The following is a 17910-nucleotide window of genomic DNA, read 5'->3' on the forward strand; positions in this document are numbered from 1 at the left end:
ACAGCGGCTCTGATCAATAAGCTCCGGAGGTAAACTTGCTGGAGTTACTGTGCACACCTCCAGCAGGAGTAAAAAACACCGGGACTGGATGGTTGGATCCAGATGTATCACACATACACATACATGTGAGGCTGACCTTGGTGATGGAGAACAAGTAATAGGTGGTTTTACAGGAAAGGGAGGTTTGGGGAAGAGGGGAGGGTTTGAAAAATAGAGAGAGGGTGAGAGGGTCGGACAGAGAGAGGGAGAGGGACTAAAACAGACAGAAATGGAAACACAATCTGAATATGAAAACACAACTAGGAGGTAAAATCACCCATACACGAAAAATAAAAGTATGAAATACAGAGAAGAGAATTAGCATACAGTTAGGATACAAATGATGTGCACGCAAAGATAAATAAATAAATATTAAGATTGAAAAAGTGTGTGAGGGACGTGCTGTGAGAAAGATGTGGCTTCAGCGTCCTTCCTGTGGTCCATTACTGTAAAGCCAGGCCCTGAAGGAGACACATCCCAGTGGACCACCATGACTGTTACAGGTTTTTACAGCTTCCTGGTTTTTCTGAGTACGTGTGTGTGTGTGTGTGTGTGTGTGTTTGTGTGTGTGTGTGTGTGTGTGTGTGTGTGTGTGTGTGTGTGTGCGTGCGTGCGTGCGTGCGTGCGTGCGTGCGTGCGTGCGTGCGTGCGTGCGTGTGCGTGTGTGTGTGTGTGTGTTCGAATTCTTACACTTGTCCTTCCTCATACGGAAATAAGCAGGAAAATACTTGGGGTAACTGGTTCAAATACTAGTGAGTTTTTGTTTCTCTTCAGTTCTTCAAAAGTTACACGAAGAGGTAAAAATGACAATTATATATTGTGTGTGTGAGGAAATGTTCCAGTATTGATACCTGACCAGTAGACCTCATTGGGAGTAAAGCCTGGTTAAGGTTAGGGGTGAGGAGTGAATTGTGGTTAGGTTAACATTAGGGTTAGGCATGATCTGGAGAGATAAGGTTTTGGTTAGAATGTCCACAATGAATGAAAGTCAATGCAAAATCCTGATAAAGATACCAGTGCAAACCTGTGTGTGTGTGTGTGTGTGTGTGTGTGTGTGCATGTATATATGTGTGTGTGTGCGTGACTAACACAACATCAGTCGATGGGATTCCTCACTGGTGTCACCATCCTCCCTGGCTCACACTTCTCAACACCAGGCGATAACAGCAGAGGAGTAATCTCTGTCACTCAAGGTCCACACACTCGCACACACACACACACACACACACACACACACACACACACACACACACACACACACACACACACACACACACACACACACACACACACACACACACACACAGGAAATAGAGGTGCTGGGGAAGCCCCCTTTAGAGAAAGGCCAGTGCCCACTTGCTTATCTTCCACTCTCAGTGTCTGTACATCACTCAGAGAAATGTGAATAAGACGTGCAGGAGCTCGCTCTCCAGAGCCGAAGAAAAACCCAGTAAACATGCACTAACTTTTGTGACACAACTCCGACTTTACAATAATTAAATTGCCCCTGTATTTATTTATTCCATCTTGGTTTAAGTGGCTTTCAGCATTTTGAATTAGAAAAAAAAATGAATTAGAAAAAGTTAAAAGGGTCTTACAAATTTGAAGTGGGGAAACTTTTGCAGTCATTACTATGTTCTTCAGTTACATAAACAGAATCTTTTTATTGCTCTACCTATATTGCATCAGGATTCATATATCTGCAACCACACCCTTATCAAAGTGTTTTCTTGTTTTGCAACTCAAACCAATACTTTCTCCCTAATGCACACAAAAAAACCTTACTTCATATTCCACAATCATGTAGATTATGATATTGATCGTCCCGCTCTGTAAAAGCATTATAAATATAAAGAGCATTTCTCCATTAACGGAGAGTAGGAAGCTGGCTAATGCTAATGAGCCTCAGAGTGCCCATTCCAGTCCATTAAGGGCTCTTAGCGCTGGGAAATGATTGTGTTTTCGCAGGGAGAAAAACTAACACGGCCACGCGGACCCACAACTTACACACGGGGAGGTTAATGACAAATGGTACTAATGGACTTTCTGTACGTTTGAGGGGAGAAAAAATAAGAGATTGGAAAATAGGAAAACGTATTTGTTGCTGTAAACGTGAAAGACCCAATTCATTTGAGGATCTAATTTGATTTCTAATGCATGACATGGGAGGGAAGGAGTTTTTATGAAGCTCAGGAAAGTCATGCCGTGCTGTGATACGTCATGCATTTTAGAAAAGTTGTGATTAGATGCACCTTAAGTACCCGACAGGACTTTATGTCATGCAGGTTGTTGTGGTTATATTGAGGCTTTATAGTAAATCTTATTGTGCCTACAAACTAGAATAAAGTGCAAGAGGACCTTGAATAAAGAGAAAACGGATGTTGCATCACATTTGGTTGACAACACTTTGCAATGTCAAAAATACTGTCGGTGACTTAAGTCAAGTTTATCCAGGTATTTGAGCATAAATGCCATGTGCGCCTCATTTTAATGGGTGTGACGATAAAATGTTAAAATGACAGTGTTGACGATGAGATGACATGAGATGAGAAAATGAAATAGAATCAAATATTATTTTTTGAGAGACGCACCTGAGTAAAGTGCAGTGGCACAGAATGATTGCACAAGGATCTAAATACAGAATTTGTGCATTATGTATAAGGAGATATTGAAAGAGACATATATGTGTGTGCATATATAGAGTTACACATATAAAGGAAGGTATGATAAACAAACTGAATATGAGTATAAATTGCTACTCACCGCAGTAGGCTACAGAATTGCAGTACATTATGTATAGTATAGCTATAAAGAGGTATTAATATAAATAGTGATAGGATGCTGCTTGTTCTTATTTTAAAAAAGTGCAAATAAAATTAAAATGTAATCTAAAATTATAATGATTTTTAATCCTTTTGGGGAATCAATGAAAACAACGAGTTATTGTTCACTGGAGATACTCAGGTCAGACTATTAAACAAAGGAACAGAGCGAACAGTGTGTAATGAATGGTGAGTCTCTGCAGAGGAATGCACATGGGGCTGTTTAAAAAAAAAAGAGGGGACGGGGGTGGAGGTGGAGGTAGTGGCAGCGGGGTCAGAGTGAACTACCTGTCTACTGAATCAACAGGAGGTGGGTGAGAAAGAAAGAAAGAAAGAGACGCACAATGAGAACACAGGAACCAGGGGGAGAAAGGGGGAGATGATGTGTGTGTGAGAAAAAGAGAGAGAGGGAGAAAGAAATGGGGGGTTAGGGGAGGAGGGAGGGAGGGAGTGGCTGTGCCTACCTGTCTGGAGAGTCAGTGCTCCCCTCCGACCTGAAACGTTACGCCGTCAGCATTGTTCTGGGACGGACAGAACAAGACACAGTCAAGAACAGCCAGCCAAGCCGGGGGATCAAGTTATTCTCAGAGAGGAAAGATTTACCGTGAAGCCCCCCCACCGCCGCACCCCACTCACCCCCTCACCCACATTCTCCTCCCTTCTTTTCCTCCCTGACTTTTCCCTCTCGAGCCCCCATCGCTCCTCTGCTACCTCTAAAACGGAGGTGAAATCTGAAACAGTGATCCCCCAAAACATTCCTGCTAAATCTCAAAAGCCACTGCATGTACCCCCACACACCCATACACACACATACACACAAATGTGCACGGACAAACACCAAACCGCGTGACATACCAACACACAATTGCAGCTTGCACACGCACGCCTCAAACATGCCTGCACAAAAACACTGCATCTCTTCACACACACACACACACACACACACCGGGGTGAGAGCTGAGACGGAGAAGTTGAGAAGAAGCAGGTCTGTGTGCGAGCGGCGGCAGGGAGGTCGGCTCTAATCCAGGGCGTCCAGCAGCAGGGAACGAGGAAACCATCGGAAGAGGAACATCAGTCAGCGTCCTACGTGACAGGAGTGAATCCATGGCATTGGTTTTGTAGATGTTAAAAGGATGAGGAAAAACAAAACACAGTAAAATCAGGGAGATACAGACAGATGCAACCGACAAATATGCATTTTGTTTTCAATTGTGTCTGCAGAATCTCATTTGATTCCCTCCACCCTACGTCTTGGAAATAAAAGCTTCTCCATCTTCAGTTCTTATCATTTAAGACCTCCTTCTCCAACACTGCCATTTTTCTCTGTGTGTTGCATCTGCCTACTTGAGATTGTTGATAAGAGGATTGTGGTATTAAGTTATGACCCTGAGCTGAGAAGATCACTCACGATCATCAGGTATCTTTTGGGGTTTGTGGTCATGATGTAAAAAACCCACAGAAGTTTAGAGCCACATAGGCGAGTTAAACAATCTACACAATTCTGCCCGACAGGCAACATGAGCATCAATGTGGTAGAACCAGCTTCCATAACTATTGCGCCTTGGACAAAGGTAAAAGGACAAGTTGAGAACATTCTCGACAATACAAGCTGTTTAAAATCTTATGGTGAGTTCAAAGCAGATGGAAACTTAATTTTTTGCACAATGACACACAAAAAAGACAATGCAAAGATGCTAATATCTGCAAATTTCACATCACTTGTGCCAGGTGATGTGAAGACGCAAACATTTTCTCATGAAATTTGAACTCAAGTGACAGATTTACGTGCTATGATGTTATGAAAGCAAATCAGCGTTGAGGTTCTCACTGATGCTCATGTGCGACGACTTGATGATGTATCAGAAATGGAGAACAAAGTTATTGTTGCTGTATGTGGGACCTCGTGAGGGAGAAAAGGGCTTGGCAGAAAGTGAGCGAGGAAGTTGGACAACCTGGTAAATTCTGTGTGTATGTTACTAGATTCAAGCTTTTGGTTGCACTTTACTATGAACCCAGTGGTTTGTAGATTTACATTCAACTGTACATGTTTTCGTGTATGTGTGTGTGTATGAGTTATACGAGTAAACACAAATGATCCTGCATCCAAAATCATGCGAGTAATGTAAATCATTTCTAAGAATAAATCATTACAACTACAAAAGAGGAAGAAGAAAAACCATCAGGCAGGTTTTTTTATGCTACAGGCCGACCGAGATGACCTCAGTAACCTCTGGGATTAACGGACTAGCTGCCAAAAGAGCTGGCAGACCCACATGTGTAATGTGTGAGTTGAGCACCGCCCACTTTAACAGGCCCATATGATCTGTTTGCATTGCTGACATGCTTACCTGCTTCTAGGACAGTTCAGCCTGAAGGGTCCCTGTGAGGACGCACAAATGTTTTTTCAGGGACGGTAATGGGGATCAGATGCTCTGACTGGTTTTATGAAGTAAATGATTATATTTAGTTGAAAGGTTGAACTGAGATCGAAATGAATGGGCTGAATACGTGACGGACCAACGAGGAACCACTGCGTTGATATAATGTATGAAGGTGTATGGGTGACAGTTCACATAATGAAACTACTGAATCTACATTGAATAAATTGATGTCCCGAACACGTATCATTGGGTATCAGTTCTTCTAACAACCACAATGAAAGTCTTGTAAATGACTCATACATATGTCGATATCGTTTCGAAGGCCAAGGTCTCATGTTTCTCCGTGAGATCCTGTGCCAGCGAAGTTTCACAACACCTGGACTTTGGCGAGGTTGGTGATGAGGAGCAGGCTTTGTTTTAAACGGATCTGAAAGTTCAAAGACGAACGCTAAAATTCTCACTGGCCCTGCCAACTTCAAGCAGACAGTGTGACAGTGGTGCAGCGTGGCTGCTTTGTTCCGACATCCTGCGAGTCTTAACACATTTCAGATGAAAAGATGGGAAACTTTCCCCTCAATTTCATCTAAGGAGCTTTCTGTCCATCACTGCAACCGCCCAGAGGTTTCATCATGCAGCGGTAGGCAGGAGAATGACATGTTGGCAGGCGCCGAAATACTCGGGTTTCAATTGGCTGGATTCCACCTACGCAATCAACTACCGATTGAACCGTGTGTCTGTGATTTCATGATGAAACATGTTTCTTTGTGTTCAAGAACAATTATGTGTGTGTGTGTGTGTGTGTGTGTGTGTGTGTGTGTGTGTGTGTGTGTGTGTGTGTGTGTGTGTGTGTGTTGACATTCTTTTTGTATTAGAATGCAGTCTGTCTCACTGGCAATCAATAATACGTAAATATTGCTTTAGGAGCAAACCTTCACATTTACAAGGAGACAAACTAAGGTAGCTGTCTCTCTGTGAAGCACAAGAGCAGAACAACACTGACCTCCGTTTGGATATGATCTGTGACTTGTATAAAATCATCAACTACTTTCTATTTAGCACATTGAATATGAGGAATAAAAATGGAGACACAATGAGCCACAGTTGTTGGTGTTAGTCCTCCAATCAGATGGCAGTAACAAGTTGCAGAAGGAGATTGTGCAACAACACAATGTGATTAAATCAATGAAAATCTGGAAAACATGATGGAACAATTTTGTTGAACGTTTGTATCTCACCCAGAGTAAAAACGATTTAGTTGTAATATTCAGACTTATTTTTTTTCTAATTTCTGGCATTTTCAGTTGACTTTTTATGCGCAAAATGAAAGTGCACAAAAAACCTGAAAGGAAATGCAGTTAATGTTATTGAATATTTTTAAAAATATGTCTCACTATAATATAAACTGGAGTACAAGTTAAAACAGTAGGTGTTAGGTGGATTATTGAACCAGGATACAACACATATATCACTTATGCCTTTGTAGTTCCATATTGGATGGTTGTGTTGCCCAATACCAGCCTTCAGTTGGAAGAAGTGTTATGAAATGTAGCAAGATGGGCAATAGGAAGTCACTTTCATCACATAATTGCAATTATTTCAATAAGCATTGGCAGTATGATTGTAATTGCAAAGCAGATGAATCATATTAAGTGGATAAATGTAAGTTCTATGTAGATTGTATGCCTCCAGATTGGGTATTACATCCAAATGAAGAAAACAGAACAAATCACAGGGGATAGGAAGTAAGGACAAGTGAGCATAAAGCAGGTCAGAAAGACAATATCTCTCCTAATGACAGTCAAAGAAGAGACACAGAGACACACTGAGACAGACTGTTTGCCTCACTGATCAGCGAACAGATTAGAGGCTCAGTTCTGGAGCAGCAGACCAAAGACAAACAAGAGAGGTGGGCAGGGTGGGACGAGAAGGGGACAGTCCCAAAGGTGAGCGACACGGCCCAGTCAGTTGTATCCCATGATTAGCCCTTTGTGTCCAGGCGTTCTTGGCCCTAATCAAAAGACTAAGACTGAACTAATGGGCAGAAATGATGGCTCAGAAAAGGGTGGGATGGGGTCAGTGGGTGGGCCAGACGAGGTCTTTGTACTTCCCTCTCCTCACCCCCCTAATTAGTTGACTTTGAGGGTGGAGAATGGAGAGGAGGTTGGGAGGAAGGAGGGTAGAGAAGTAGAGGGGGAGGAAGGGTAATGGGAGATAGAAGGAGGAGGTCAGGAGAAACAGGAGAAGTGAGGACAGAGGATGGAGGAGGAAGAGGTGGAGAAGAAGATCATCCTGTTAAGATCTCACAGAGCAGATGGAGAACCACAGGTCATGGAGGTGATCACAGCAGTGGGAGCGATGCAGACCTTTTACAGAATGTCCCACACAAACACACAGTGTGATGGAAGCTGTCACACAGTCACACTCATATCATCTTCACCACACAGATGCTTAGTCAAGCCGTGATAAACGCCCTGGAGCTGCATCTTCATCCTGCTGTTTATTTCACATTAACCTGAATTATGAATGTATCTGCAGCCATCATGACAACATCAGAATGTTAACAGAAGCAGCTCAATGCAGAGGAAAGGTTAATGAGTTCATTACCCTTTTTGTTATTGTAAGAATGAGTTTTTATCATGCTAGACTTTTTGTCTCTTTGGATTTTGCATAATTTTTTGATTGTCATCCTTTACCCATTGTCTATTTCGGTGTCCATAAAATACCAACAGCAACATATAAAACTAAATAAAAAATATGGGAACATAATGCATCTAGTTAAGTTTTGTCTATGTCATGACATTTATATATATTTAACAAAGTTAATACCCTCTATCATAGCTGGGCAGCCCCCGCCACCAGCTCTTGAGTGGGAATCTGGAAAGCTTCATCTGTTCATTTTCAAATCTATGATGAAATGAAACCACAACAACATCAACCGTTCAGAGACATCCCCCCATCTCTCTCCTTTCACACACACACACACACACACACACACACACACACACACACACACACACACACACACACACACACTTCCATAATTGTTCATGAACACAAAGAAACATGTTTCGTTATGAAATTACAGGCACACAGTTCAATTTCAAGTTTTGAACTGCTGGCTGAGATAGTTGTCTGTGTGAGTGGTTCAAACCGTTCGAGATGACCGTGGTCTTGACTGAACCCTACAACATATGACATTTCAGTTGCAAAGTGTGTGTGCTACTACTGGAGTCCCAGACAACCTAGGTAACTTAGCTTTAGCAAGCTAATTGGTATGCCTCATGTAGACATGTACCCTACGCCGTGCCATACGCCATACCCTGATGTGCACCTCCCCGAAAATGTAACAATGTGTCAAGGCGACGCAGACTGCAAGGGCTGTGACTCGTCCACCTGGTAGCATTTCAATTCCGGCGGACAGTATTTCCAGAATCTCCTGCTTCTTTTCTTTGTTGCAGTTCTTCAAGAAAAAGTAATTGCTGTATCAGCTCCAAAATAGCCATTAAGTAAACCAAGATGTCGGAGAATTTGTAAATAAGTGGACCCACTCAACAACAGAAACTCAACAGAGTAGCATAGAGAGAGCAACGCACACACACCCATGCGCACACACCTACGCACAACTACGAATGCTTACAATGGTGTAGGCCCCATCGGAGGCTATGTGCGTACCTACAGCTTTTTTGTCAGCCAACACTTAGGGGTGAAATTCCACTTTAAAGGATTTATTTGCCGTAGCAACATTTCGAGCACAAGGATCAAGGCTAGTCCGAGGAAGAGCCTTGTGCTCGAAACATCACTATGGCAAAAGGTGTGAGGATTTTCTCCTTTTTTCTTACAGTAAATAAAGTACCATATGTTTGTTGACCTAAAAACCTGAAAATGTATTGGAGAAACAAGATGGAAATGCTTATAAACAATCACCTTCAACATTTCCACAATTACTTCTACATATTTGGAAAACCACATGTTGAAAACTAATTTGCCACTGAAATAAACACAAAGAAAAAATGCCAGTGAAACAAATATAACAGAAGTGCTTGGTTTCACTTGTTCACACCTTCTTGTTCAAAGCAGCAGCAGAGCTATGGGAATAAACCAAAGGTCCATTATCCAATGTAGGCTGAAAGCATTGTTTAAAACATAATGGGCAAACCACGAGGTGACAATGAAGCATCCAGACCAGCAACACTCGGCTGCAGCAGCAGAAGTGGGGGAGGACGCCGCAACCATCAAATTAGCTTCCAAACACCATCCCAGTGGAAAAGGCCGCCAGCCGCAGCCCCCGACAGCTCCCAGCATCCTGTAAACACTGTCCATCTTGGCTACCTTTTATTTGAAAGGTGTGACAAACAATGGCAGCCCTTCACTGTAAACATGTGAGCTCATGGCTGGTTCAAGTTGCACAACTGCAGAATTTGTCCTGAAGAATTTGAGCGGAGTGGTACCAAAATGCACTTTGACAGAAAATAAACCATTACCGGTCACCAAGGGAGCTGCGACTGGAGGTCATGGGCATCGCCAAACTTGTAAACTTGTTGAGGCAGGGGAGGGTCACACACTGAAGGGGCAACGCAGAGCTGGGGATAGGGAATGAGGGGGGTGGGGTTCTCGTGCTCCGATTGCAGTAAAAATAGGGTACAAAATCTGATAATCTGGAGAAAACTACCATGACACTATAGCCTAAATATCCACCAAGGCCCAACAGTCCCCTTATATATCATAGATATCAGTCACCTAAATATACCTGATTTTCTACATCAAGATCCATGAGTTATTCCCTGTGAAATTGGTGAAAATGTCAAAAAACTTGCTATCTCCTCCTGGATCTGCCCCTCTGTCTGGCTTCAAAACAACCAACCAACCATCCAAGAAACAAACAGGGGTAGATATGAGTTGCCAGATGGGAAATGTGGATGTGTCGTACCAGAGGTTCAAAATGATCAGATTTTGAGAAAAAGCATCGTACTCGAGTCGTAACAAGATAAATGTTTTTGATGCCGCCTAAAAATCTATTATTAAAATATCCTACTTATAATAGCCTATAAAACTGACCACACGACTGGAAAGGCCATCAGTTAGTAATGGCCTTTCCAGTCGTGTGATTTGCTCTGTGGCAGCTACATCCTCCGTCAGTGTGCCAGACGTTGATGGGCCAGTCCTTTTACGGTACAGATTTGATGCTGTCAAGGAGCGCAGCATAGAGCTTGATGGTTTAAACGTGGCGCATCCACCTGCCCTCCTCACACACTCTGATGTGTGCACGAGCCCATTAAGCGTGTCTGTGATGAGCCGGTTTCGTGATCTTGTTTTGATCAAGTTTGGAAAAAACCTGTTCACACGATGCATTTGAATGCGGAAGCGGCAGGGGTGAACATGAGCGTTGGGAGAAGGTGATCCTAAACCACAAATGGCAAGCTGCCACGTCCGAACGTGAGGGCAAGTGATGTCATGTGGAGACACATTCAGGCCTGGTCTGGAAGTGAAGTACATTGAGATAGCCGAGACCAATGATGGTAGCCAACACTGAATACCACTCCTAATACAAAGTGTTGCAAAATGACCAATTATCATACATTATGGGACTTTTTGTCATTATTGATCATACAGAGAGCAAAATTATCATACAAATATGATAACTATTGTACATCTGGCAACACTGGGTGGAAACTACCTCTAAGGGAGAGGCAACAAACTTCAACTCAGGATTGCTCCATCATATGAGAGCTGGTGGTTAGGTCAACAACAAAAGGATGTTTACTTTCTGATTTGTCTTTACTTTACTTTATTATTTTTTTACTTTCTTCTGACCAAAGGTTTAGGGAAATGGTGTAAAAAACATTTCAACTTAGTGAAATGGCTTCAAATCTTTCAATGTCAAGGATCCCAAAAATAAACCAGAGGACTGAGACTGAAACATACTGTAAATCAATATGATGCAGTTCCACAGTTGGGTCTATAGAAAAAGGAGCAGTATTGTCAGTGTGTGTAACAGTGACAGCAGCCAGTTTATTGACTGGAGTGGATATGTGATCTGAGCGCTCTGCAGGGGGACGCCTTGCCCTCTGACCTTGCAGCCCTGAGGCATGGTCCTCGTGCCCCTTGGCAGATGTGACTTACTGGAGCAGACTTTCCTGCCATGTGACAGCTTGTTACCCCCCAGCCCCTCCTCCCCGACTACAACACACACAAACACACCCACACACACTCAGACCCAAACACGCACACACTCCATCTTCGGAACCTCCTCTCCTGTTGCAGCCCCTCCCCTTTACTCCACCCCCCCACTATTTTCATCCCATGGGAGACTCATTAACAGGCCTCAGCTCCTCCGCCCTAGCCAGTGATTGGCACCATCAACCTATCCACTCCGCCCCTCTACAAGGATGATGGGTCTATGAGCTCCCAGTGCAGCATGGAGCAACAGCTGGAGAGACGGTGGAAGAAGAAGGATGGTCTGTGTCTCGTGCTATAACCACAGTAGTTTTGTATGTAATCTATCTTGACGTTCCTGACTGAAGACTTAATGATGGAAAGGAGGGAACAGTTGTAACAAGGTGTTGGTGCACATTTTTTCAGGCTTTATTATAACATCAACGTTTGTAAATGTTTGAGATAAAAAAAGAGGTGCCATAAATGTAGAGGGTTAAATTCAATGAGATTCCAGAGCTTTTGGTGATAAGGGCTAACGCCAGTGTTGATGAGCTGTAGACAAAAACAGATGATCTCTGTAGCAGAGTTCTGTCGTTATGTCCCGCTTGCTGCGTGCGCCACCCCTCGCTGAACACTCTGGAAATGTCTTTGTTTTTGTGATCCCGGTCAAACCGCTGAATCTCCTGCTGCTTTCTTCCTATGTGACAGGAAACCTCCAGGAGAAGTCCGAACCCAACTGTGTGTGAAAACGGCTTTTGTGTGGCTGCCACTCACACATTTCTGAGATCTCTTCCACCAAACTTCCAATCTGTAACAAGTTATGAAGACACACGTTTAGCCATATTTGCGCTATAATATTTACAAGGGTTAAACACCATGTTTACGATTCCAGATGATAAGAGGCTTTTCCGCCGTCTGCACAGCTCTGCCTCTACAGGCCATTCGATATCGTCTGCTTGTGCACCTCTGCCGTGCGGCTAAGTGGAAGGGAAACAGTGAGTGCTTGCCTGAGAGAGGTGTCACTTGTTCTCAGTATTAGCGGTGGAGTAGATAAGAAAACAGATGGGACAGGGGAGGTCAGAGGGCCATGCTACGGCTGACAGGTTTGTTTATTTGGCCTGTCTCTGATATCCTGCTCCCCACCTCCCACCTCCACGCCCTGCAACGACTCTGCCTATACAGCCTGACCTGGAAGTGACCACGCAGAGATGGATCAAGGCCACTTTTCACCACAGAGTCAACACCGGCCGCCCCACTCGCCACTCAGGCCAACTCAAAACACATGGGGCAAGTGTGGGCTTATTACCCCTCTCTGACAAGAATAACAACTGACTAATTTATACTCGCATAGTTGAGTCAGGCTGAGCCTCGATACTGTAGGGAGATTTCAACCCAAACAAATATGGCTGACACCAACAGCAAATATACACATCAGATAAACGCGATGGTCGAAAAAAACAATGACAGTAATAAATATTAATGTTATTTAAGTTGTGTGTAAGTACTGCAGGGTATATGTATTCTCTCCAGAATCCCCTCTTTCCACCAGAGTGTGAGGTCTGAGGTCCTTGTGCCTGAGGGAGGCCAGAGCTGATAACCCCCGCCTGGGCACTGACAGATAAGACCGGCCCGTGAGATCCCGCTGACACCGAGTCCAAAGAGGCTGAAGATAAACTGGATCCAACAGATTCCAGGAGATTCTCTCAAGTGGGCGTGACTCATTTCCTTTAATGACAGATGGCAAAAAGCAGATGCTTGAAGTTAGAGGAACAGATTTCTGCAGAAACTCTTGCTCCTTATCACAGTACAAGTAAATTTCAGTTTTTTACACTTATGGCTTCCGATGAAGAGTTTTAATCAAAGTTTCAATGCCAAAATTCACCTCCGTAAATTCATTCTTACACATTCTTCCCCTCTGCTTCATTTTTACAGGAAACAATTATCACCAATCATTCCAACGCCACTGAACGATGAGTGGCTGGAATCCCATTATGATGTGAGCTGAAAATCCCTAAATTGTGTAACGTGATATCCAGAGTAAGAGTCAGCATTAGCACAGCATTAATACGTAGAACGAGGAATTTGACTTTTGACGAGCATGCATTCTTTTCACATGATGGATTACATTCTGTAGACACCACACGCTTCAGATGTGCACAGCATAAAACCATATTTCACATGGCGACACAGTTTGACTGTAAGAGGAGAACGCCGTTTTCAAAAGTGGGATTTACAGATAGTAAAAGCCACCATGAAAGCAACCCCCCCCCACCTTCTGCGAGGCATGGTGGCAATGACCTCTGAAGACATTTTCCCCAGAGGCAGCGAAAACGTAGCACAGATTCATTAATACGACGATACACATAAATAAATATTTTGTTTCCTGTCTTATTTTACAAACAACGAGCAACACAAGAGAAACCCAAAAAGTAAACTGCATAGGGAGCAGAACCCGGACTGTAGCAGCCGCTGGGAGAGCAGCTCGGTGCTCAGATGCCACGAATGAAAAGACAAATCATTTTCAGCTATTTCCTTAATTGCAGCCTGTGTTCAAAGACATACCAAAAAAGCAAAGTAATCACGTCATAAATCTGTGTTTGATGGCACAGTTTTTATAAAAGAGGCACTGAGACTTTGCTGACACTTATTCTTCAAATGTCCCACAGTGGACGGGATGTAATCCCTCCACTTCCAAACAGACGAGGGGAAATCAAAAACAAAGCAGCGCTACAAACAACCAAAACATCTGCAGTGCAGCCACGCCGAGGCAGAGGGGACATCAAGAAACACCAAGACTCAGCCAAACAGATGGTTTGTCTCAGCCATCACTCTCCCTCACACACACACACACACACACACACACACACACACACACACACACACACACACACACACACACACACACACACACACACACACACACACACACACACACACACACACACACCAGGGCCGGAGTGAGAAGTGTAGCCTGGGAGTATGGGGCTGCAGATCAGCCCACCGTCCAGAGAGGGGAGGAGGGTGCGTCGCAGAGTGTGTGTTTAAAAAATCTAGATCAAATCATACAAAACATCAGTTGGTTCACACTCATCAAGTCCACATGTTGTGCACTGAAGCATGAACACATTACAAAAGTATAACTGCACGTACAGTGCATGTGAAATAAACACATGTGACCAAAGTTGCATACAATAACACTTTCTCGCACACACTGCTTCCATGTGAGCTTGACTGTTTGAATAAATATTTTGGAAATCTCATGCACACATCTACAGTAAAGTGTCAAGTCACTGTACTCACTGCAGCAGGAAGGACAGGGTGTTAAAAGTCTCCAGCTAACTGCTAACAAACAAATAGATGGGAGAGTGTGTGTGTGCAGCATTAGAGATGTGTGTGTGTCCGTGTGTGTAAAAGACCTGGGGAAGTTTTCCTGTGTGTGTGTGTGTGTGTGTGTGTGTGTGACTCTCTCCCTCGGTGGGACGCGCTCCGTGTGAAGCAGACCTGTTCAGACAACGAGGGCTGACTCCTGTTTAGACTGGGTCGGCGCCAGTCGTCCCCTCACTTCGCCTCAGCAGCGACAAGTGAGAGCCTTCAGCTGACTATCATCACACTCAACACTGACAACGCCGCAACACACCACAGTCAATCCATCACTGCTGTCACACAGCAAAAAATGTGTTTCCAATGTGGTGTTAAGGAAATAAGAAGGAATTGTTCTTTAGTTTCTGAACTGTTTGTGTTTATACTGGGGTCAAGGGTTGTGGAACCGGCACCACAGTACTTAAAGAAGAGATAAAACAATATTTAAAAAAGGTTAGGAACAATAGATTTGTTTGCATGAATAGAACCATGACCACTTGATAAAGATAAACTCTAATCAAAAGTTTTAAAAGGTTAATTTAGCCTCATTTTATAGTTGACACTTATTTGTGGAAACATAAAACGCCCTAAGATTGTATGTCAGCTCATGTGATGTTCAATTTTGAAAAAACTAAAAACTAAAATGTGAGGTTCAAATAGGACAGACTGCAAAGGGAAAGAAAAATATAAACCAGTGACTGGTTAATTGTTTGCAAAATATGTGTTCATATACTTCCTATTTGTGCATACTGTGTTTTACAGACTCTAATCAAATCAACACACCATGGACCTACTTCTTTCTCCCTCTTTCTCTATTATCTGTGGTTTTGAACACGAGTCCTGTCACACCACCAGAGAAATGTTATTTCTTTAGAATTAAACACATCTCTCTCTCACACACACACACACACACACACACACACACACACACACACACACACACACACACACACACACACATACACAAATATGTGTGGACAAACACAATAATTCAACTGGTAGATTAAACTTTATGATTTTATATCACCAGTGTGTCTATAATGTTTTTCTGACTTCCTAAAGGACTGATTAAAAAAAGAAGGGGGTTTAATGTATGTATTAACGTGCAAAAAGGTCAAATATGATTTAAAAATCAAATGCTTTTATTTTTTATAAAATCCCATCAAAGTTGTTTTGACAGTGAAAAATCAGGTAAATTATTTAATACAAGTTGTGTCATTTTTCTGTCATCTGTTTCTAATAATGTTTATTATTGCAACCATGACAACAAAATTCCTCTACGCTAATTATTTGTTTCTGTGTCTAAACATGTGTTTTTTATAAATATAAGTATTTCATATCCCCAAACGCACCTAAAATGACGGAGCCAAAGTTTTAGGCTTCAGTTGCCCAGCGTGAACTGTATCTTGCCCCCTCATGAAGGTGAATATTACACTATTCCCCCCATGACAGCTTTACAATCCTTGGGGTTAAATGAGGACCAATCGTGAAGCAATATATTACGTCTGCACCAGTCCCAGTTAAATGGCGGACAGTTATAAATATTAGCAATCAGCCTGGGCAAAGGGGGGGGGGGGAACACAAGGCTTCAAAGCTGAACTAATAATCAATTCATCAAATCTGTCCCTGCATTCACCCCTTTGTGGGCCTGATGCAGACAACCTGTGTCATAAAACGAGATCAGTGAGGAATTTGGTTCTTAGTGCTGCTCACCAGGCTACGACTGTATATCTGTTTAATAGACAGCGCATGCAGTCACTGCGTTAGATTATTTCTAGAGCCTGGAAAAACACAGTCATGTTCTGAAGAATCTTTGAGTTGTATGTGCATCGAATCACCTGCATGAATGTACCTCAATCCTCATGAGTCTAGATGACAAAACAGGTCATTCACTGCTACACATGATGATAAAACATTGTACAACATATATATATTTTAACCTTTGTCAAGGAGGTTATGTTTTCACCCCTGTCCGTTTGTATGTCGGTCGGTTTTCCAGAAAGATGTGGAATGAGTCAGTGAATAACTCACTATATTTCGGTGTGGATCCACATCAGGGATCCAGGACAATGTTTTTCTCTTTCTTTAACATTGGCAATTTTAACACACTTTGTTGATTTCTCAGAGAATAATTTTTGGATCTTAATGAATATTATTTTTCAACATGTTTAGGGGAATGATATTTATGGTTGTGTCAATTTGGTGCAGAACCAAATAAGAATGCAGATCTAGTGATTTTAAATGTGGTTTTAAAAAGGGAATGTTGGGCCTTCACTCTCCACTTCTTTCTGTCGCGCTAGTACATTTGGCCCATTTCACCTTAATTCTCCCCATTCCTCCCAATAGTCTACTAGTATTACACTACTAATTATGCTGGGAAGGAAAAGGAAAAAACAATGTAAAGAGAGGAGCAAACAAAGCTAATGACCGCTGGTGACAATAATTAGACATGAAATAAAGTCCCCCTGAGAAACACTGGGTGTTAACAATAGGCCAGTGGACACTGTCAGTGTTACATGCCATGCTCCATTAAAAAGGCTGATCCTGCTTCACTTATGCAGGAGCCTGGTGTCCGCAACTCCCTGCTGTGCATGCTTTTTGGCACACACACACACACACACACACACACACACACACACACACACACACACACACACACACACACACAACACACACTGTAATTCAGAGATATAAAAGCAAGACTTTTCACATGAACGTACTACACCACATGCACACACACACAGAACACACAGAACACACACACACACACACACACACACACACACACACACACACACACACACACACACACACACACACACACACACACACACACTGAAATGTCCACTGCGACCCACCTCCCGCTCCTCTTCCATTTACAGCCTCTAAAAGCCTTTTCCATTTAACAGTGGGCCTGGGGCTGTGAGTGACAGGGAACAGAATGGACCTTATGTTGTCACTTTCTCAGCACTGTGGCCTGAAGGGAGGCCTGGCACCCCAGTCTGCTCCTGCTGCTGGAGCGGGTGGTCGGTGGGGACGACTGTGCATGGAGGGGGTTGAACAGCGTAGACCTGCCTACGAGGGCAAGAACATAAACTTGGCTACAGTTTCAGATTTACTTAGAGAGTGTAGCCTGAAGCAGGGGCCTGACACAG

Source organism: Hippoglossus stenolepis, chromosome 1 (genome assembly GCF_022539355.2).
Source record: "Hippoglossus stenolepis isolate QCI-W04-F060 chromosome 1, HSTE1.2, whole genome shotgun sequence".
Classification (NCBI taxonomy): domain Eukaryota; kingdom Metazoa; phylum Chordata; class Actinopteri; order Pleuronectiformes; family Pleuronectidae; genus Hippoglossus; species Hippoglossus stenolepis.